Here is a 23,305-nt window from a genome sequence, read left to right as displayed (position 1 = left end):
CTTTTAGAATGGGGATGTGGAAGTACGCATCCCCCAAATCCAACGACGACAGGAAATCGCCCTCCTCCAGCTGTCCCAGCACGTGCTGGAGGGTGACCATCCTGAACTTCTGTGCCTTGATGTACTTGTTCAGTCGCCACAGGTCCAGGATGGGGCGCTATCCTCCTGTCTTCTTTTTCACAAGGAAGTACCTTGAGTATACTTCGGAGCCCCGAGCCTCTTCGGGACGAGCTCGATGGCACCTTTTTTGAGCATCGCCCTTACCTACAAAAGCAGTTGAGGGATGTGATTTTCTTTCCTGGCCACGGGTGGAATGAGGGGGCACTTTTTTAGAAACTCGAGTACGTGTCCCTGGGCCAGGGCGTCCAGCACCCAACAGTCGGTGGAGATGGACTCCCACACGCTGACGAACTTTGCCAGCCGGCCTCCCACCGGGGTGCTTCGGTGGGGGCCCGACACCTCTGTCGGTTCAATCTTGCTTCGAGGACGCCTTGCCACCTTGGCCTCCCTGGGGACAACGGCGGGGTCCACCCAACTTGCCTCGTCCTCTATAGGCTTCCTGAGACGAGGAGCGGGCCGTTTGGCGATAAGTAGATGAGCCACCGCCGAATCCCTTGGAGGCACCCTGCTTGCCTCCGGTGCTCCGAAAGGACGGCCTTCATTGCTGGAGAACGCCTAGGGCCTTAGCTGTCTCAGTGTCCATCTTGGAGGGACTCATCCACTGTTTTCCCCAAACAGATTGTTCCTGTCGAACGGCATGTCCAAAATCCTGGCTTGTACATCCTGGCGGAAATTCATCGCCTTGAGCCACCCTCGTCGTCTAAGGCAAACGCTGTTGCCTAGCTGGCGGAAACCGGTGTCGGCATTGTCTATTGCCACCATAATGGCGTGAACCGACGCCACTTCGCCTTCTTGCAAGATCTCCAGGGCCTCGGCCCTCTTGTCATTCGGTAGGAAGTCCAACAGGGGGGCGATCTTGTACCATAACTCCCTGTCATAGCGGGCTACGATCGCGAGGGCGTTGGCCGTCTTAATCGTTGTTGCCGCCGACGAGATAACTCGTCGTCCCATTGCGTCCAGCTTCTTTTCTTCGCCGTCCGGTGGGGAAGTTGACGTTGAGGCCGATGCCCCACCCCGCATTCTTCTTGGCCGCCGCTGAGACGACCGAGTCAGGGGTCGGTTGTGCCCCAAGGCACAAAGGGGCCGCGTCGGGGACCCAGTACTTCTTCTCATACCGATCCCTCTTGGCAGGCGTCGTAGACTGGTTCTTGAGATGGGTCAGACCCTCGTCCCAGATGTCATCCAGCAGAGGCATGGCGAGGACTGTCTTCATCTTGGCCTTGCGCCGTTGGCAAAGGAAACCTTCCTTGTTCTCTTCAGGGCAGAGCTGAAAAAGCTCAGATGCCCTGGCGATCATTGTATGGAAAGATCTGATCTCGTCGGGCGGGGAGGCCCGGGCTGGGGGCGATGGGAGCTCCGTCCCATCGTCACCGCCGTCGTCGGTACCCGTCGTGGCCGTGTCCGTTCTTGTGTCAACCCCAGGGACGGAGGACGTGGGTAAAGGCTGAGCAGGCCGCGAGGGCTGAAAAGGCGGGGCTGGATGGATCCGTCTTCTCTTGTTCGGGGGGCTTCCCGCCGGGTCTGTCGAGCCTGGTTCCGGATCCTCCATCGGTGGTAAGGGCAATCTCGTCCTCATCTCCAAACATAAGGATTGTATCGCCAACAAAATGGCCACCGAGTTATCCTGTGGCTCTGGAAGCGACGGAAGCAACGGGTGACTAGGACCCTCGCCGGTGCCGCCGTCACTCTCGTCGTCACCTTCGTCGGGATCCCTCCCGTGGGGACGGACCTTCCTTAAAAAAGCGCGAAAACGCAGCAAAAGCACTAGAGCTAAACACGAGGACTCCCAACACTTGAGCGTGCGGTAAAAATCTGAAAATGGCTGCCAGGGGAGGGGCTTAGGGAGAGGGCAGTCATTGGCTGGGGGCAGTATGACCCAGAGACCAGTGATTGGTTACTACTGAGAATGACAGATCAGAAACGAAACGGATACTGATTTTTTCTTTACCGAGGATTCCCGGCCTGACGACGGGGGATATTCATGAGCATGTGAATCCATGCTAGACCTCATGCTGGAGAATTGATTTAGTATTCTAAATGTGTGAAACTAGAACTCATAGGGTTGAAAGACATTAGTACTTTAATGGTGTTATGTTTATAAAGTCAAAAATGCTTTTTATCATGGTTTAGTAGTTAAGCAAGGTACACAATGCATATTATAAAAGATTGAGTAGGAAAATGATTAAGTGTTTAAATATACCCAGACAGAAAAGGACTCTACCATTTGTATAACTGCAAATGCCTTTAATTCAAACATTGCCTTTAATGAGCAAATAGAATGCATTAAATGAAGAAGCTCTCTGCAGACAATGGTAGCATGAGTCCAGATAAGCAGTCTGAAAACAGACAGATAATGAGGCCATGTCTGAGTTTTTAGCCAAGGAATAAAGCTGTGTGACCATATTTGGGTAGCGTGGCTGGGAAAATCCAAGGATGGGTGCCAAAATGTATTTCAATTTGAAGTTTTAAGCAGATAAGGAATAACTGCCTGGTGCGCGAGTAAAATCAATGGAGAGTTTTGCCTGGGCATGCACTAGCAAAGGGTGGGGGAAGCTCAATTTTCAACAGGGGGGCAGAGTTTGTGTACTGGATAACGAACAAGTTACTTTCTTACCTGGTAACTTTCTTTCGATGGGATGTTCCTCTGACGTATTCCACATCTAGGACAATCACCACAGCTGTGCTGCCTTAGAAATTTTTTCGGCATAGGCGTCCTGCATCGATGACGTCGATACGCTGTCCTTGAGGGCCTCCGTCGAGGGTCGATGCCACTGGATGTTATATCTAGGACGCACGGTGCCCGTAGCCTCAGTTGTAGTTTTTTCCCAGAACGTGTGGCACCAATCTCCTGCCAGTATGACTGCAGAAAGCCTTGCGGAAACATAAGCTGCAATCGCATAAGAAATTCTGTAGAGGGGCAGGCTGGGAGGGTGCGATGTGGAATATGTCGGAGGAACATCCCATTGAAAGAACGTTACCAGGTAAGAAGGTAACTTGTTCTTCTAGGGGATTGTGTCCTCCGACGTATTCCAAATCTATGACAGACTCCCAAAGCAGTACCAACGTCTGGAGGTGGGAAAAAGAATTTAGAATTTTAGAATGCCCAATCAAATTGCAGAATAGAGGACAGCATTACCAAAGGCCAAATCTTGCCCATGGGTAGAGTCCAGGGAATAGTGTTTTACAAAAGTATGGACAAAGGCCCATGTGGCTGCTTCACAAATATTACGAATGGGCACACCCCTCTGAAGAGCAGTAGAGGCAGCCATACCCTAGTAGAATGAGCCCGTAAGCCTAATGGAGGGTCCTTCAGAGGGTCCATCTCTGGGTAACATTCAGAGATCGTCAAAATGATTCATCTGGACAAGGTCTGCTTGGGAACAGCTGGACATAAACGCCTTCCGGCGTATCCTACAAAGAGCTGATCATCCACTCTGACCCGGGACATCCGTGAAAGATAGAAGCTCAAAGCTCTCCTAGGTTTCAACCTATGGAGCCTCTCCTCTTCCTTACAAGGATGCGGAGGAGGATAGAAAGCCAGAAGAATTACCTTCTGGCTCAAATGAAATTAGGAGGGATCCAGTTTCTGGGAACACCACCTCAAGGGATCAAGGAGCACTAAAAAGAGCCACAGGGGGAGAGAGGGAGGTGATGACCCTGGGACCTTGGCCCTACAGTCAGGTGAATGGTGTGTCTGTCGCCAGGAGAGGACATCCACCGATACACTCGTTAATTTGTTCCAAGACAAGACAAGGTTAATAAAACATTTTGATGTAAAAAACACAGTTGACTCATGTTCAATTCAAAATACAAAAGATTGTCTCAACTTTATCTGTATAAAGTTGATCTGTATAGAGTTATGGCAAACAAATTTATCTAAAAGAAAAACAACCACTTGATAGTGAAACTAAATATTTTTATTTTGGGTCACAATATGGTACCTCTAAAGAATTATTGACTAAAAAAACAACAATACATGTACATTATGGCTGTGGTGAAATAGAATCAACACACCAGATCGACAAATAGATGTCAGTGGGATAAGAGCATGGAAAAACAAAAATACTACGAGCCCAGTGGGTGAGAACTCAATGACCAACATCGACTGGTAGGGGGTAGAGCATTTGTAGGTAGAACTAGCTCTATCATATAAGAAAACCTATGATAATTCTTAGGTTTGATTTTGTGAAAGTCGACATATGTTTCGTCTATTGACACCAAAAGAAATCAGGCAATGCACAAAAAACGTTGTCTGTTGGTGCAGGTATAGCCGTCTTCAGGACATAGGAGAAACGAGGTGTTATGATGGTTTGAAAGTGGTGAGTACTTCATGAACATCGTGATGTGTCGTTAGAAAAGACACGAAACCCACTACAAGATAAACAGACATAAACATATCACATATACATAGAATATATATATATATATATATGAAAAGACATTACAAAGGAGTGGTTGATGAAAACAATTGTTTAAAACATTAACGGTGTAACAGCGGCGGGGCGCCCGGCAGGCAGTACACAACATTTTGATCATCACTGACTGTAGCCAAGGCATATGCAAGGGAAATGATGTCATCAACTTAACCATATCCTGCTTTCTTAAGGTCTATTTATTTTAAGCATTTAATCCAGATATAACAATTAGTTTATATGGAAGTAAAGAAGTTATTTTCTGATTAGTAGTAACTTATGGTTTAAGGTGGGAGGTTCGCCCATGTATTGAGGATGTGCACAATCCATGAAGAGAAAACCAAATTTTTACAAATTCAGCACAAAGATGGTAATTAATGTGCTGTTCCTATTACAAAGTGGGTTGTAGAAAAGGAATCACTTATGACATCATTGAATGATTTAGATAAATTAATAATGTTGTTGAAACCCTTTTTTTATTTTTTTAGAAATAAGGCACCAATTCTTACGGTTATTGTTCCCAAATGGTCTTTCAAACGAACAAAGGAAAAGTGTGGAACCTTTTAGAGTTAATTGGTTTTAGTGTACCGTTGTGAGCACAGAAAAGCGTTTTTGCGCCTGAAACAACAAATATATTGAAAGCGTAACATCGGCGCGCCCGTGTAGGCGAAGCCCTTTTGACTTTCACTCAGAGGTAAGCAGACATTATCACCTCATGCCTCTGCAAGTAACGCTGAAACAATTTTCACTTGTACTCAGTACGTAAGCGTTTTTCTAATCTAATTCGCCCTTTCTTCTTTGTTTGCACTAGGTCACGCCCAAGCTACCTAGCTGTAATCACAGTTACCATCTCATATGTGCTTACGCTTCAAAAACATTTTTTAAGGGTAATATCACTTCCTGGCGCTCAGTATGTAAAATTAGAAAAGCTTTCATACATAATATTAACTATAACCTAAAACCTGAATAAATTTGTTGTTTCAGGCGCAAAAACGCTTTTCTGTGCTCACAACGGCACACTAGAACCAATTAACTCTAAAAGGTTCCACACTTTTCCTTTGTTCTTTTGAAAGACCATTTGGGAACAGTAACGGTAAGCATTGGTGCCTTATTACTAAAAAATAAAAAAAAGGGTTTCAACAACATTATTAATTTATCTAAATCATTCAATGATGTCATAAGTGATTCCTTTTCTACAACCCACTTTGTAATAGGAACAGCACATTAATTTCCATCTTTGTGCTGAATTTGTAAAAATTTGGTTTTCTCTTCATGGATTGTGCACATCCTCAATACATGGGCGAACCTCCCACCTTAAACAATAAGTTACTACTAATCAGAAAATAACTTCTTTACTTCCACATAAACTAATTGTTATATCTGGATTAAATGCTTAAAATAAATAGACCTTAAAAATGCAGGATATGGTTAAGTTGATGACATCATTTCCCTTGCATATGCCTTGGCTACAGTCAGTGATGATCAAAATGTTGTGTACTGCCTGCCGGGCGCCCCACCGCTGTTACACCGTTAATGTTTTAAACAATTGTTTTTATCAACCACTCCTTTGTAATGGTTATATATATATATATATATATATATATATATTTCTATGTATATGTGATATGTTTATGTCTGTTTATCTTGTAGTGGGTTTCGTGTCTTTTCTAACGACACAGCACGATGTTCATGAAGTACTCAACACTTTCAAACCATCATAACACCTCGTTTCTCCTATGTCCTGAAGACGGCTATACCTGCACCAACAGACAATGTTTTTTGTGCATTGCCGGATTTCTTTTGGTGTCAATAGCCGAAACATATGTCGACTTTCACAAAATCAAACCTAAGAATTATCATAGGTTTTCTTATATGATAGAGCTAGTTCTACCTACAAATGCTCTACCCCCTACCAGTCGATGTTGGTCATTGAGTGCTCACCCACTGGGCTCGTAGTATTTTTGTTTTTCCATGCTCTTATCCCACTGACATCTATTTGTCGATCTGGTGTGTTGATTCTACTTCACCACAGCCATAATGTACATGTATTGTTTTTTTAGTCAATAATTCTTTAGATGTACCATATTGTGACCCAAAATAAAAATATTTAGTTTCGCTATCACTATCAAGTGGTTGTTTTTCTTTTAGATACATTTGTTTGCCATAACTCTATACAGATCAACTTTATACAGATAAAGTTGAGACAATCTTTTGGATTTTGAATTGAACATGCATCATCTGTGTTTTTTACATCAAAATGTTTTATTAACCTTGTCTTGTCTTGTCTTGGAACAAATTAACGAGTGTATCGGTGGATGTCCTCTCCTGGCGACAGAAACACCATACACCTGACTGTAGGGCCAAGGTCCCAGGGTCATCACCTCCCTCTCTCCCCTGTGGCTCTTTTTAGTGTCAAATGAAATTCCGACACAACCTTCAGAAGAAAAGAAGGACGAACCCCAAGGACAACCCTGTCCGTATGGAACACAGTGAAAGGTGGCTTGACGGAAAGTGCCTGCAACTCATTCTACTAGCAGAAGTAACTGCAACTAAAAATACAGTCTTAAAGGCCAACAGTCTCAATGGATAAGAATGTAAGGGCTCAAATGGAGCTCCCATTGGGAACTTTAGAACTAAGTTCAAATCCCATCCCGGCACCTGGAAAGGTGACGGTGAAAACACATTAGTTAGCCCTTTTAGAAACTGAGAAATCAAAGGAATCCTAAAATAAGAACACTCCTCAAACGAGGGCTTAAATATTGACATCGCCACCAGGTAACCCTTAATTGTACCCACTTGCAGGCCCTTGTGGGCTAATGAAAGCAAAAAAGACAGAACCACAGGAATTGAACAATGAAAAGGATCCACATTCTGTACCCTGCACCAGTCGCAGAACTTTCTCCAACGGCAACAGTACAGGGATTTTGTTGCTGGTCTTCTGGCCGAATGCAACACCTACATCACGTCTTCAGGGAGGTCCAATCCTTATACCTCAACCTTTCAGATACCAAGCATAAAGGCTGACCTCTGGATGGAGAACCCAACTCCCCCCCCCCCCGTGAGAGTAGATCGTCTCGATAGGGAAGACGGCGTGGAGGTCGGATGGACATGTCGAGAAGGTCCGGGTACCATGCTCTCCTGGCCCATGCTGGAGCAATGACGATAATTCGGGAACCGAACCTCCGTTACCTCCGCAATACTTGCGGAATGATGGGGACTAGAGGAAACGCATACAGCAGTGGAAGGACCACTCCACTACGAACGCGTCCCCTAAGGCTCCTCTTGGAGGAAATTCTCGCAAGCAGAACCTTTCGCACTTCCGCTTGACACTAGTGGCAAAGAGATCCACTTGCGGGATCCCCCAAAGGGCAACGATCTCCAAAAGAACTTCCTGAGCCAGCTCGCACTCGAGAGAGACTGCTCTGCCTGGACAGAGCTTCCGCCGCCGCGTTTTCGTCGCCGGCCAGATGAACACTGCGATCGAAATTTCCTGCTGGATGGCCCAGAACCAGAGCTGCATCGCCTCTCTGCACAGTGGGAGTGATCCTGCCCCCCCTTTTTTGTTTAGGTAGTGCATGGCCACTGTATTGTCCGTCATAATCAGGACATTCTTCCCCCGCACACACGGCAGAAAAGCATTCAGAGCTAGCCTGAAGTCCCTCCGCTCTAACAGATTGATGTGGAGTCTGGACTCCGACGGAGACCAACAACCGCAGACTGTCAACTCGTTGGCATTAGCTCCCCATCCCGTGAGGGATGCATCTGTCACAATCGTCACCTGTGGCCAGGGTAGCCAAAATGGTGCTCCCTTCATCAGATTGCCTTCGGCGGCCTACCACAGAAGATCCTGGGCAACCGAGGGCGGCACCTGAACAGGATCCGACATCCTGCCGGAGGACTGCGACCACTGCATCTTGATAGCCCACTGCAGAGATTCATTCCGCAGCCTGGACTCCGGCACCAATAGAAGAACAAGTTACTTACCAACTGGTAACGTTCTTTCGATTGGATGTTCCTCCAACGTATTCCTCATCTTAGATGTATTCCATCCAGCTTTGCTGCTCTTCGGAAATTTTTTCAGCAGAGGGCGCCGTGCGTCAATGTCGTCGAGTCGATGGTCCCTCGAAGGCCTCCGTTGAGGGTGACATCATCGGGTGTATAAGTAGCAGACGCGGCGCCTGTTGGCCTCAGTTCTGTTTTTCCCCTCTTTTGCATCTGTGATCTTGTACTGTGTAGATTGTGCCGGTAGACAGCCATCAGCCTTGCGAGATTTGAGATGGCAATAACCCGGAAAAAATCTACAGAGGGGTAGGTTGGGAGGGCGATGAGGAATACGTTGGAGGAACATCCAATCGAAAGAACGTTACCAGTTGGTAAGTAACTTGTTCTTCGAGTGGATTGTGTCCTCCAACGTATTCCTCATCTTAGATAGACTCCCAAAGCAGTATTTTGCAGTTTCTCTGGAGGAGGGGTCAGATTTTTTCCCCACCAATGCCTTTAGATGGCGGAATAAAGCACTGCTTTTCCAAAAGTCAGTTCCCTAGACTGGGAAACATCCAGGCTATAGAATTTTGAGAAGGCGTGAAGTGAAGACCAAGTTGCTGCTTCGCAAATGGACCTTATTGGGACACCTCTTTGAAGGGCTGTGGAAGAGGTGATACCTCTGGTGGAATGAGCCCTTAACCCTTCTGGTGGGTCTTTTTGTGCTAGTCTGTAGCATTCTGAAATGCAAAGTACGATCCAGCGTGAAATTGTCTGTTTTGTTACTGATTGGCCCAGTTTTCTTCCTGTGTAGCCTATAAACAACTGGTTATCCATTCTAAGCCTAGAAAGTCTAGAGATGTAAAAGCTTAAAGCTCTTTTTGGGTCCAGTCTGTGTAATCTTTCTTCCTCCTTAGAAGGATGAGGTGGAGGATAGAATGAGGGTAATACAATTTTCTGACTTAAATGAAAATCAGATATTACCTTCGGTAAAAATGATGGTTTAACCCTCAATACAACTCTGTCCTTATGGAACACAGTATAGGGTGGCCCAGAAGACAGTGCCGGCAATTCGCTCACTCTTCTTGCTGATGTTAGAGCAACTAAAAAGGCTGTTTTCCATGTTAATAATCTTATTGGACACGTGTGCATAGGCTCAAAAAGGGCAAACATTAAGAATTTTAATACTAAATTCATATCCCAAATCGTTACTTGCAATGATGTACGAACAATCCTCCGATGAGCGCTTAAAAATGGAAAGCGCTGCAAGGTAACCTTTTATTGTTCCGATATTCAGATACTCTATGTGCTAGGGTCAGAAGGAAAGATAGCACTTCCGGAATAGAACATAGAAAAGGATCGACATTCTTTTCCTTGCACCAGTTGCAAAATTTTTCCAACAGTACAGAGACTTTGTCGCTGGCCTTCCTGCCGAAAGCAACACCTCTATAACATCATCTGGAAGGTTCCAATCCCTGTATCTCAGCCTTTCAGATACCAAGCATGAAGGTTGAGCGTTCTGACCTCTGGGTGGAGAACCTGACCTTCCATTTCAGAGAGAAAGTTCTCTCTCAGAGGAAGACGTACTGGAGGACAGATGGACAGATGGACATGTCTAGAAGGTCCGGGTACGACGTTCTCCTGGCCCAATCCGGAGCAATTAGGATCATGCGCATCCCGAAGCGTCTCAGCCTCCTGATGACCTGAGGAATGACGGGAATCTAAGGAAACGCGTACAATACTGGGAAATTCCAATCCACCATGAACGCGTTCCCCAGGGCTCCTCTCGGGGGAAATTCCCTGGAGCAATACCTTTTGCATTTTCGGTTGGTACTGGTTGCGAATAGGTCTACCTGAGGGGTTCCCAAAAGGGCGGAGGTCTCTTGAATGACTTCCTGAGCCTATTCCCATTCGTGGGACACCGTGCTCTGCCTGCTCAGAGCGTCTGCCGTCATTCTCTTCCCCGGCTAGATGAATTGCTGTTGAAGAGATGCCTTCCTGAATCGCCCCAATACCAGAGCTGCATTGCCTCTCTGCATAGGGGTAGTCATCCTATGCCTCCTCTTTTGTTTAGGTAATGCATGGCCACTGTGTTGTCCGTCATTATCAGGACATTCTTTCCCCTGACAGATGGCAGGAAGGCCTTCAGCACTAGTTTGATTGTCCTCAGCTCCAAAAGGTTGATATGTAGTTTGGACTCCGATGGAGACCAACAACCGTTTATGGTCAAATCGTTGGCATGTGCTCCCCACCCCAGGAGTGAGGCGTCCGTCACTACTGTAATCTCTGGCCATGGTTGCCAAAAAGGTTCTCCCTTTACGATGTTCTCTGCACAGGTCCACCATAGAAGGTCTTGTCTGACCTCGTTCGGAATCTGAAGATCATCCGTCATTTGACCCGAGAACTGGGACCACAGAGTCTTTAGGGCCCATTGAAGGGATCTCATCCTCAAGCGTGCCTCCGGCACCAGCAAAAATGCAGGATGCAATGAGGCCGAGCAACCTTAAAAAGTCATAAGCCTGGAGATTTTGGCCATTTTGGAATTTGGAAACCATCTGAAGAATGTCTTGAGCCCTCGTCTTGGGAGGCGAGCTCTTTCCCAAGGATGTGTCTAATACAGCTCCTATGTACTGAAGCTGTTGGGAAGGTGTCATTTGAGACTTCTTTAAATTGAGGGAGAAGCCCAGTTTGTGGAGGAAGTGGCAGGTGACTTTCAAATGATCCAGTGCTTGCTCGGCCGAGCACGCTCTGATCAACCAGTCGTACAGGTAGGGGTAGACATGAATCCCCCCTCTCCTGAGGTGCGCTGCCACCACCACCATTAACTTGGCGAAGACCCTCGGGGCGGAGGTCAGCCCGAATGGCAGGACTCGAAACTGATAGTGTGAGTCGCCAACTACGAACCTCAAGTATTTTCTGTGTTTGAGATGAATGAGCACATGAAAATAAGCATCCTGGAGGTCAAATGACACCAACCAGTCCTGGAATTGAAGGGCTTGAAGGATCTGAGAAAGGGTAACCATCTTCAACTTGTCCTTCCTGACGAACTTGTTCAAGTTTCTTAAGTCCAAGATGGGTCTCAGTCCTCCGTCCTTTTTGGGGATCAAAAAATATGGGGAGTACCAACCCTTGTTCCTCTCCGCTGCAGGTACTGGTTCTATAGCACCTTTCTCCAGCAGGGTTAGAAATTCCTGCTGTAGGAGCAGGTTTGAAAGCTTCAACGGGTGTCTCCCTGGTGGATTGCTTTGAGGTTGCTTTAGAAAAGGAAGGCAATAGCCTTGGGCTATTATTTCTAGAAACCCAAACATCTGAAGTAATGGCTCGCCATTCTTGCAGATGCTGCGACAGCCTGCCTCCTACAGGTGTTTTGTGGTGCAAGTCCTCAAAGTGGTTTTGTGGTGGTTGCTGCTGCTGATGGCAAAGAGGCTGCAGCTGAAGCTGGCTTAGCACATTTTCCTCGTCCACCACGAGTGGCCTTTCTTTGGCCCCTTTGACTGGCCATTCCTTTCGTCTTCCCGTATGAGGTGTAATAACGATGGGATCGTCCCCTCCATGATTGCCCTTGCGCACGAAAAGGCTGAGGTTGCCTAATAGCAGCTCCTAAAGATTTGGCCGCTGCTTTTGAGGTCTGCAACCTCTCAAGGCTCTCGTCAGCCTTGTTGCCAAAAAGGTGAGACCCGTCAAAAGGCATGTTCAGGAGGCGGTTCTGTACGTCCGGTGCAAAACCCGACTTCCGTAACCACGCAAACCTGCGCATTACCGTGCTAGTGCCCATGGACCTGCTTACACTATCCGCAGTGTCCAATCCAGATTGAAGCGATTCCTGCATGGCCTCCTTTCCATCTCTAACGATGGCTAGGAAACCTTCCCTTTCTTCCCCTTCTGGTATGTGCTCCGCCGCCATTGCAATGCACTCCCACAGAGTGTACGAAAATTTTGCCAAGGCACATGTGGAGTTGGCAGATTTGAATGCCATGCTCCCGGCTGAAAATACCTTCCGTGCCCAACCATCCACCCGCTTATCGTCCCTGTCTGGAGGGATAGACGGGTACGCAAGTTTGTTGGAAGCTGTGGCTGCCTCTATGACCAAACTCTCGGGAGTTGGATGTTTTGACAGATAGCCGGGGTCGCTACTGGCTGGGCGGTATTTTGATGCGAGGGATTTATTTACCGGAGGAATAGAATCCGGAGTTTCCCAATTCTTGGCCACCCTGTTTTGTAAGGCTACATGAAAGGGTAGGACTGGCCATGGTCAGTGGGACCATGGTCCAATATGTCTGTTAAATGGTCCTGGACGAATTGGGCTGGTGGTCTAGCCCATCCCAAGTAATCTACCACCTTGGTCATTAATTGATGGTAAGATGGACTGGCATGCTCTCCTGGATCTGGCCTACCAAAGTCATTCTCTGGGGAGGTGTCAATGCCACTTGCATTGTGTAGTGACTCAACCAAATCCCTCATTCTGCTTTCTTCTTATTTCAAGCATTCTGGGGCATTTTGGGTGCCATATTCCAGTCCAAAAGGTATATCTACATCCTCAGATCTCTCCTGTTCCTCAAAAATTGAGGTCAAGGATTTGAAAAACTCCTTCCTAGGGAGAGGCTTGAAAGCCTTCTCTGGGAGAGGAGGAGGAAGAGGTGTAGTACCAGGTTTTGAAGAAGATACCTGTTTTGTAGCTTTCTCCTTCTCTTTTTCTGGCTGCCCTGGCTTGGTTGGAGCCTTTGGCGCTGAAGGGTTCGGCGTCGAAGTCGATAAAGGCGTCGACGGCATCAATGACATCGTAGTCGTCGACAGGGTCTGCTTCGAGGGCGTCTAACTTGTCCTTCCTAAACTTGTTCAAACCACGCAAGTCCATGATGGGTCTCAACCCCCGTCTTTTTTCGGGATAAAAAAATATGGAGAATACCATCCCTTGTTCCTCTCCGCTACAGGCACCAGTTCTATGGCGCCTTTCTCCAGCAGGGATAGGATTTCCTGCGCAAGGAGCGGATCCGGACTCTTTAAAGAGAGCTTCCCCGGTGGATTGTCGTGAGGCCTCTGCCGGAAAGGAAGACAGTAGCCGTGGGCTATGATCTCCAGAACCCACACATCTCAAGTAATGGCACGCCATTCTACAATATGCTGCGCCAGCCTTCCCCCCCCCCAACCGGCGAACCATGGGCCATGGCCTCATGACTGAGCGGAAGCGGCTGCGGCAGTGCCTGAAGGCAAGGAGGCATCTGCCCAAGCGGCTTTGGCACCTCGAGTACCTTGCTTTCCACCTCTGGTACTCCTACGTTGGCCCCTTTGACTGGCGGCTCCCCTCGATCTACCAAAGGAAGAGTAGTATCGAAAGGAACCTCCCCTCCATTGCTGTTCCCTAGGACGAAAATGCGGCGGTTGACGTACTGCAGCGCTCAACGACTTCACTGCAGCTTTGGAGGTCTGCAACCTCTCAAGGCTCTCATCAGCCTTGCTGCCAAAAAGATGGACACCATCAAAGGGCATGTTGAGAAGCCGGGGCTGTACATCAGGAGCAAACTCAGACTTCCGCAACCATGCAAACCTGCGCATCACGGTGCTCGCCACCATGGACCAGCTGACACAGTCTGCCACGTCCAGACCCGACTGAACGGATTCACACATGGCATTGCTGCCATCTTGCACGAGGGCTAGAAAGCCATCCCGTTCCTCCCCTTCGGGAATATGTTCAGCCGCCAAAGATACAAAATTCCACAGAGTGTGAGTGAATCTAGCCAAGGCACAAACGGAGTTGGCGGCCTTTAAAGGCATACCCCCAGATGAAAATACTTTCTTCGCCCAACCATAAAAGCACTTGTCGTCCCTATCGGGAGGGATGGTAGGGCACGCAGCCTGCTTCGCTGGGGCAGTAGCCGCCTGCACCACCAAACTCTCCGGAGTGGGGTGCGTAGACAAGTAGCAGGGGGTCACCATTGGCTGGATGGTATTTTTCCGGATCGACTTACCCACTGCCGGGAGACTCTCCGGAGCAGTCCAAGCCGCCGCCGCCACCCTGCTTTCTAAGGCCATATGACATGGCAGCACCGCGTCAGTGGGCGGACCTTTGTCCAATATATCTGTCAGGTCATCCTGCAGAAAATCCACAGGTGGAGAAGACCACCACAAGTAGTCAGCCACCCTCGACATGAGACGCCTGTACGAGGACTCGGCATGTGTACCAGGCTCACGCCTGCCAAACTCAACCTCCGGAGAGGTGTCCAGACCACTGGCGTCATGTAAGGACTGAAGCAGGTCTTCCATTTGGCCGTGACCAGACACAGGTCATCAGGAACCTCAGGAGGTACAACCCCCTCCTCATCCGACCCTTCCTCCACCTCTTAAATATAGTCCAAAGGCTGGACTAAATGAAGCCTGGGTGGAGGACCAGAGAAGGGCTCAAAGACAGGCCTCACTGATTTACTGAGGGCCTTCCTCAGAGTTTCCACAGCCCTCCGGGGCACCTCCGGTACATCCTCCTCAAAAGGCGTTGAGGGCGCCGATGGAACGACTTCGACAATGGCTTCGAGGCCAGAGCCCTGAGTGTGTCCTTCAACGGCCTCGGCGCCGATGGCATCAACGACTTCCTCGGAGCCGGAGCCTCGAGAGAGAGTCCCTCGACAGACATGGCGCCGACGGTATCTATGCCTTCAAGGCCTCACAGGCTCCGACGGTCTCGACGGCGTCGAGGACCGGGACCTGGCATGGCTATGGCGATCAACCTTGTCCGATCGGGACCTCGACGGGTCCCGATGATCACGCCGACCGCCCGAGAACGAAGGCGTGCGAGCGGTGGCTCTAGCTCGTTCATTGCCGGCTTCTCTCGAAGGCACGGACGGAACGGTGCGCCATCATCTCCTTGCGGAACGCGTCCCATTCCGCCGGTGATGAATGCTTGGTGGGACAAGCTACCCGCCATCTGTCGGAGTCCTCTGGGGTGGACGGGGAAGGCGGCCGGTGACACCGCTTCCGAGAATGCCTAGAAGAGGCAGAGGAATGGCGGGACCCACTCCGAGACCGAGACCCCCTGGACTTACGCTGATGCGGAAAGTCATCCCTCGAATCATCGCTTGAAAGTCCAGCAGATTTCGACTTACAGGGTTTAGACACCCTACCTAGCGTTAACAACTTCTGCTCCCGCAAGGCCTTCGAAGTAAGGGACTGGCAGTCATCGCAGTCGTTGGTCGCGTGGCTTTCGCCGAGGCACCAAAGGCAGACGTCATGCGGGTCCGGGATGGACATTTTGGAACCGCAGTCCCAACACTTTTTGAAGCCTGACTTCGGGATAGAAGACGAAGACATATTCTCAAACTTTCTCAATCGAAGTAGAAGAATCGAGCGCGCCGAGATTCCGAGGAAAACACATTCACAGAAAAAACGCAGCTGAGGCTATGGGCGCCGTGCCTCCTAGATATAACATCCGTTGACGTCGATCCTCGACGGAGGCCCTCGAGGACAGCGTATCGATGCCATTGACGCAGGACGCCTACGCCGAAAAGTCTCCAGCATGGGTCTGGCATGGATTCACATGCTCATGAATATTCCCCGTCGTCAGGCTGGGAATCCTTGGTAAAGACAAAATCAGTATCATTTTTGTTTCTGATCTGTCTTTCTTAGTAGTAACCAATCACTGATCTCTGGGTCATACTGCCCCCAGCCAATGACTGCCCTCTCCCTAAGCCCCTCCCCTGGCAGCCATCCGCAGATTTGGTAGCACGTCAAGTGGCAGTATGGCCAAGTGAAGAGCCGCAGAGGGGAAGGAGGGGGGGTTCGCATGTGAATCCATGCCAGACCCATGCGGGAGAACAATAGTTACAGGTAAGTAACTTGTTCCTTCTCGAGCATGGGGTCTGGCATGGATTCACATGCTCATGAATATAAGAATACATAGCAGTATACACATGCACAATCACGGGTGGTGGCAACAGGCTCAACATTAAGCAATACAACAACTCAACATTAAGCATCTCTTACCTCCTCACCAGGCTCACCTTAAGCAAACACGTTGCGCAGCACTGCTTGGCAGACCCTGGAGTCCCGATCGACGCAGTAGAATCTTGTGAAGGTGTGCGTCGACCTCCACGTAGCAGCCCTCCAGATGTCCAGCAGGGGCACACCAGACAGGAACGCCATGGTAGCAGCGATCGCTCTGGTCGAATGGGCTCTCGGACGGCCGGGCAGCGGTCGGTTTGCCAACTGGTGACAGTGCATGATGCAGCCGGAGAGCCATCTGGAAATGGAAGCCTTCGAGAGAGCCTTCCCTTGATTCACAGGTCCAAAGTTCACAAACAGCTGTGATGTCTTCCGAAAACTCTTCGTCTGGTCCACATAGAACTTCAGCGCTCTAGCTACGTCCAGCGAGTGCAGAGTCAACTCGGCATGCGACGAAGGCGACGGGAAGAAAACAGGCAACACCAAGGGCTTGTTGAGGTGGAAGTCCGACAGCACCTTGGGCATAAAGGAGGGGTGCGTCCTCAGCACCACCCTTGTGCCGTGAAAGGTCAAGTATGGAGGCTTGCAAGATAGGGCCTGGATCTCTCCCACTCGTCGTGCGGAGGTGATGGCCACAAGAAATGCTGTCTTCCACGACAGGAACTTCAACGGCGCCGAATGCATAGGCTCGAATGGGGCCCCCATGAGCCTGGTCAGCACCACGTTGAGCTTCCACGCCGGGGAAGGGGCCTTTACCGGTGGGAACGATCGGAATAGTCCCTTCATAAATTCCTTCACCAGGCGATGAGACCACAAGGACGCCTGTCCTGTAGTTCTGGTGTATCGGGAGATGGCAGCCAGATGTATCTTGATGGAGGTGTGAGCCAGTCCAACTTTGGCCAGCGACAGTAGGCACGGCAATACTTGAGCGGCCGTAATCCGCAGAGGGTTAATCTTCTGTGCACCGCACCAGACAAAGATCCTCTTCCATTTATGTCCGTAGCACTTGAGAGTTGAGGACGCCCTGGCTTCTGCAAGAACCTCTCTGCAGTCAGCCGTGATATTGTATCCTCCAAACTCTAGTGCTGCAGGAGCCAAGCCTGCAAGTTCAGCGACTCCGGGTTGTGATGAAGAATGGCGTCTCCTTCTCTGGAGTGAAGATCCGCGTCCGTCGCCAGTTTGATAGGTGGGGACGTTGACAAGTCCAGAAGGTCCGGGAACCAGATCGGTCTCGGCCACGCCAGTGCGACGAGGATCATCCTGCACCTGGACCTCTTGAGCTGGTTGATGAGACGGAGCAGCAACGGCAACTGAGGGAACGCGTACAGGAACAGGACGCCCAAAGGGAACGAGAAATCATCACCCATGCTCCTCGGCTGTGTGAACCTGCTGGCGAACCTCTGGCACTTGGAGTTTGTCGCTGTCGCGAACAGGTCGATCTGGGGTTTGCCCCATCGTTGAAAGAGCCGATCCACCTGGTCCTGGCGTAGTTCCCACTCGTGGCACGAGCGCAGCTCCCTGCTGAGTGAGTCGGCGATGGTGTTTTTTATTCCTGCCAAGTGGAAGGGAACCAGAAACATCCCCTGGGCGACGGTCCAGTGCCACAGATCCTGGGCCTCCTTGGATAGGGCTGGGGATCTGGTGCCTCCCTGCTTCCGGATGTAGAACATTGTGGTGGTGTTGTCAGTGAAGATCCTCACGACCTTGCCCTTGAGGAACGGGAGGAACAACTTGAGCACCCAGAACACGACACGGAGCTCCAAGATGTTGATGTGGAGAGACCTCTCTTCCGGGAGCCAAAGGCCTCTTGCGTGGAGATCTTCGGTGTGCACATCCCTCCAGCGATGCATCCGTCGTCACCGTCTGATACGCCGGGGTTTGAAAGTCTGTGCCTGCCGTGAGGTGCGCACGGGTACCCCACCATAGAATCGCCCGACGGAACTCCTCGTCGAGCGGGATCCTGTCTTCGAAGCTGCCCGCCGCTTGAATCCAGCAGGCGTCGAGGAACTCTTGTAGCGGACGCATCCGAAGTCTGCAAAGGGGCACAGGGTAGATGCATGAGGACATCATCCCGAGGAGGGACTTGATGGACCTCACCCAGGCCACATCCGTGGCTAACAGACGCTGCACCTTGCCCAAAATGGCCTTCTTCCTTTCTTACGACGGAGATGCCAATCGCCCCACTGTATCGAGCTTCACTCCCAGAAACAGTGCTACCTGCGACGGAACCAGGTGGGATTTGGGGTAGTTGATGGCAGATCCCAGTTCCGTGAGCAGGCGGACGGTCCTTGCTGTGTGTTCGACAGCGAGTTCTCTTGACCTTGCACGGATTAGCCAGTCGTCCAGGTAGGGGTAGACGTGGATCCCCTGCAGGCGCAGCCGCGCTGCCACTGGAGCGAGGCACTTGGTGAACACCCTGGGTGCCTACTTTAATCCGAACGGCAGGGCTCTGAATTGGTAGTGACGCCCCTGGACTACGAATATGAGGAACTTTGTGTCCTTTTAGAATGGGGATGTGGAAGTAAGCATCCTCCAGGTCCAACGACGATAGGAAGTCGCCCTCCTCCAGCTGTCCCAGCACGTGCTGGAGGGTGACCATCCTGAATTTCTGTGCCTTGATGTACTTGTTTAACCGACGCAGGTCCAGGATGGGGCGCCAACCACCTGTCTTCTTTCTGACGAGAAAGTACCTTGAGTATACTCCGGAGCCCCGGAGCCTCTTGGGGACGAGCTCGATGGCACCTTTCTTGAGCATCGACCTTACCTCCAACAGCAGTTGAGGGACGCGATTCTCCTTCCTGGCCATGGGAGGAATGCTAGGATACTTCTTTTGAAATTCTAGCGAGTGTTCGCGTGCCAGGGTGTCCAGCACACAACGGTCGGTGGAGATGGACTCCCACACGGTGACTAACTTCGTTAGCCGGCCTCCCACCGGGGTGCTTCGGTGGGGGCCCGACGCTACGGCCGGTTCAGTCCTGCTTGGAAGAGGCCCTGCCGCTTTGGCCTACTTGGCGACGGCGGTGAGACCCTCCTTGCTTGCCGCAGCCTCTGTAGGCCTCCAGGGACAAGGAGCGGGCCGCCTGGCGGTGCGTAGAAGAGCCACCGCTGGATCCCTTTGAGGCTCCCCGTCTGCCTCATGAGCTCCGAAAGGGCCGCCGTTGCTGAAGGACTCCTAGGACTCGGGCTGTCTCTGTCGGTCTTGATGGCCTGGAGGGACTCATCCACCGTCTTCCCAAACAGGTTGTTGCCGTCAAACGGCATATCCAACACTCTGGTCTGGACGTCCTGGCGAAAGTCTGTAGCCCTGAGCCATCCTTGTCGTCGAAGGCAAACCCCGTTGCCTAGCTGGCGAAATCCGGTATCGGCAATGTCCGTTGCCACCGTAATGGCGTGATCCGATGCCACATCACTTTCCTGCAGAATCTGTAGGGCCTCCACCCTCTTGTCGTCCGGTAGGAAGTCTAGCAGGGGAGCTATCTTGAACCAGAGCTCCCTGTCGTAACGGACCACAATCGCTAAGGCATTGGCTGTCTTAATCGTCGTCCCATGGAGTCCAACTTCTTGCCCTCGCTGTCCGGCGGGGAAGTGGAAGTTGAAGCCGCCGCACCCGCCGCTTTCTTCTTGGCCGCTGCCGAGACGACCGAATCCGGCGTAGGCTGGGCCCTGAGGCACAAGGGGGCGGCGTCGGGGACCCGGTACGTCTTCTCGTACCTGTCCCTCTTGGCGGGTGTCGTGGAAGGGTTCTTCATGATAGCCAGCCCTTCGTCTAGATGTTGTCTAGCAACGGTACCACAAGGACCGAATTTCTCTTGGCCTCCCGTCGTTGGTAAAGAAAGCCTTCGCTTTGGGGGGGAGGGTCATCGCCTCGCTCCCCCTCGGCTCCTTTCGAGATCGACCGGGGCCTCTCCAGAAGCTCGGACTTCCTCTTCCCCGAACCAGAGCGCTGGCTCGCGGTTGATCGTGCCGGGGAAGTCGCGCCCTGCTTGGCAGCCGAAGAGCCCGACCTTTCAGTGCTCCCGGTGCCTGCGGACTCGCAGTGCTTGGCCTTCTGTTGGGCCCCAGTCGCCAGGGCGCCCTCACAGGACTTGGAAGACCGCTCAGACTTTTTCTTCGCCTTCTCACCTGCTGTGCCCTTCTCCAGCCAGGCGGGAACGACGATCTTACTTGGTCCGTTCCGACAGGTTCTTGCAGAACGCACAGTCCTTTTCCACGTGCGTCTTGTCCGCATGAAGGCAGTAGAGACATCTCGAATGCTCGTCTTCCTTGAAAACATTTTGCAATCTGCATCCCGGGCAGCTCCTGAACAGCTTGGATCTGGGAGTCGAGCTTCCCTTGTCCTGGGCCATGTCCGTTGAGGTAGGCCTCAGATCTTCTGGAACCTCCAAGAAGCGTAACTCGGTGAAAACCTCACCCTTGAGGGGCGTAGAAGAATTCCGAAACGGGTCCTCGTTATCGGAAGTGGAAATAGTGGAGCATGAGGCTCGATTAAACCGAAAAAGAGAAAATCTCCTGAAAAAGCATGAAAACGCAGTAAAAGCTCGAGAGTTAAAGCACGAGGACTCCCAACACTTGAACGTGCGGTAAAAATCTGATGATGGCTGTCAGGGGAGGGGCTTAGGGAGAGGGCAGTCATTGGCTGGGGGCAGTATGACCCAGAGATCAGTGATTGGTTACTACTAAGAAAGACAGATCAGAAACGAAACGGATACTGATTTTTTCTTTACCGAGGATTCCCAGCCTGACGACGGGAAATATTCATGAGCATGTGAATCCATGCCAGACCCCATGCTGGAGAAACAATGGCTCTTGCTACACCGCTATAGTTTTGACTCTGTGGCTGGAGGTTTCTGAATCAGCCAATGAAAACAGGTGATTCTAGAGGCTTCTAGCATTTGATACGGTCTCATGTAGCCGGTATTGGGGCTGCTCAAGTTTGTTGCCTTGCTGATGTGGAGTGGGAATCATACATAAGGAACAAGTTACTTACCTTTAACTGTTGTTCTTCAGCATGGGTCTGGCATGGATTCACAAGCTCATGAATTTTTCCTGTAGCCAGGCTGGGAATCCTCGGTAAAAGAAAAAAAAAGTTTGTTTCATTTCTAAAAACTGTCTTTATGCTATAAACCAATCACTGAGCTCTGGGTCATACTGCCATCAGCCAATGACTGCCCTCTACCCAAGTCCCTCCTTTGGCAGCACGTAAAGTGGCAGTAGGTCCAAGGGAAGAGCCGCAGAGGGGCGGGCAGAAGGGTTCGCATGTGAATCCATGCCAGACTCATGCTGGAGATTAACAGTTACAGGTAAGTAACTTGTTCCTTCTGCAGCATGGGGTCTGGCATGGATTCACATGCTCATGAATAAAGAATACATAGCAGCACATTCATGCACAACCACGGGAGGGGGCAAGGCTCAACAGAAGCAACCTCTAACCTCCTCAGCAGGCTCACCTTCAAGCTAACAGGCTGCGCAGCACTGCTTGGCCGACTCTGGACTCCTCCCTGGAATCCCTGTCGACGCAGTATATATTCGTGAAGGTGTGCAGCGACCTCCACATAGCATCTCTGCAAAAGTCCAGCAGGGGCACACGAGACAGGAACGCCACTGTAGCAGCGATCGCTCTGGTAGAAGGGGCTCTCGGGCGACCAGGCAGCCTTCCCATGGTTCACAGGACCAAGGTTCACAAAAAGTTGAGATGTCTTCCGGAAACTCTTCGTGCAGGGCACACAAAACTTCAACACTCTAGCCATATCCAGCGAGTGCAAAGTACTTTCAGCCGGCAACAAAGGCATCAGAAAAAACACAGGAAACACAAAGGGTTAATTGAGAGGAAATTCGGATGGAAACTTGGATATGAAGGAGGGGTGCGTCCGCAGCACCACCTTCGTCTCGTGGAAAGTCAAGTAAGGCTGCAGGGGTGATGGCCAAGAGGAACGTTGTCTCCACGACAAACTTGAGCGAGGCTGAATGCATAGGTTCGAATGGGGCCACCTTGAGCCTAGTCAGCACCACATGGAGTTCCCACGCCGGGGCCGGAGCCTTCACTGGCGCGAACGAGCGGAACAGTCCCCTGATTAACTCCTTAACCAGACTGTGTGACCACAGTGTAGACCGTCCCAGAGACCTGATGTAGCGGAAGATAGCCTCCAGATGAACCTTGATGAAGGCATGAGCCAGTCCCGATTTAGTCAATGACTGTAAATACGGAGGTACTTGAGGGGCCGTAACCCTCAGACGCTTGATCTTCTGCGACCGACACCAAGTCGCGAAGCGCTTCCATTTGTGTCCGTAGCACTTCGAAGTAGACTATGCCCTGGCCTTGGCGAGTACTTCACAGCAGTCCGCCGGAAGATTGTAGCCACCAAACTCTAATGCTGCAGGAGCCTAGCATTCAGGTTCAGAGACCCCGGGTTGCGGTGCAGAATTGCGCCTCCTTCCCTGGCGAGAAGATCGGTGACCACTGGCAGCTTGACTGGAGGGGACGCTGACATGCTGAGAAGGTCCGGGTACCATATTTGCTTCTGCCATGCCGGTGCAACAAGGATCATCCTGCACATGTACCGTCTGAGTTGACGCATGACTCGAAGTAGTAGTGGCAACGGCGGGAACGCGTACAGAACAGGCCTTCCCAAGGGATTGTGAATGCGTCGCCCATCTGCTGGCGAACCTCCGGCACTTGGTGTTCATCGCTGTCGCAAACAGGTTGATCTGGGGACTGCCCCATTTGAGGAAAAGATTGTCCACTTGATCCTGCCGAAGCTCCCACTCGTGGCAAGAGCGCAGCTCCCTGCTCGGAGAGTAAGCAACAGTGTTCTTTACTCCTGCCAGGTGAAACGGAATGACGACATACCCTGGGCAACGGCCCA

At 50.6% G+C, this 23,305-nt stretch overlaps 1 protein-coding gene across 6 annotated transcripts in view; it reads right to left on the bottom strand.

Annotated features, from left to right (window-relative positions):
- SBNO2 (strawberry notch homolog 2) overlaps positions 1-23,305 on the bottom strand; it is a 1,228,831-nt gene that overhangs the window by 483,836 nt on the left and 721,690 nt on the right. The gene's annotated exons all lie outside the window — the stretch shown is intronic.

The sequence above is a fragment of the Ambystoma mexicanum genome, chromosome 1p (assembly GCF_040938575.1).
Source record: "Ambystoma mexicanum isolate Mex_15411 chromosome 1p, UKY_AmexF1_1, whole genome shotgun sequence".
NCBI lineage: Eukaryota > Metazoa > Chordata > Amphibia > Caudata > Ambystomatidae > Ambystoma > Ambystoma mexicanum.
Note: the sequence above shows the minus strand (reverse complement) of the source record. Positions and strands in the feature narration are given on the sequence as shown.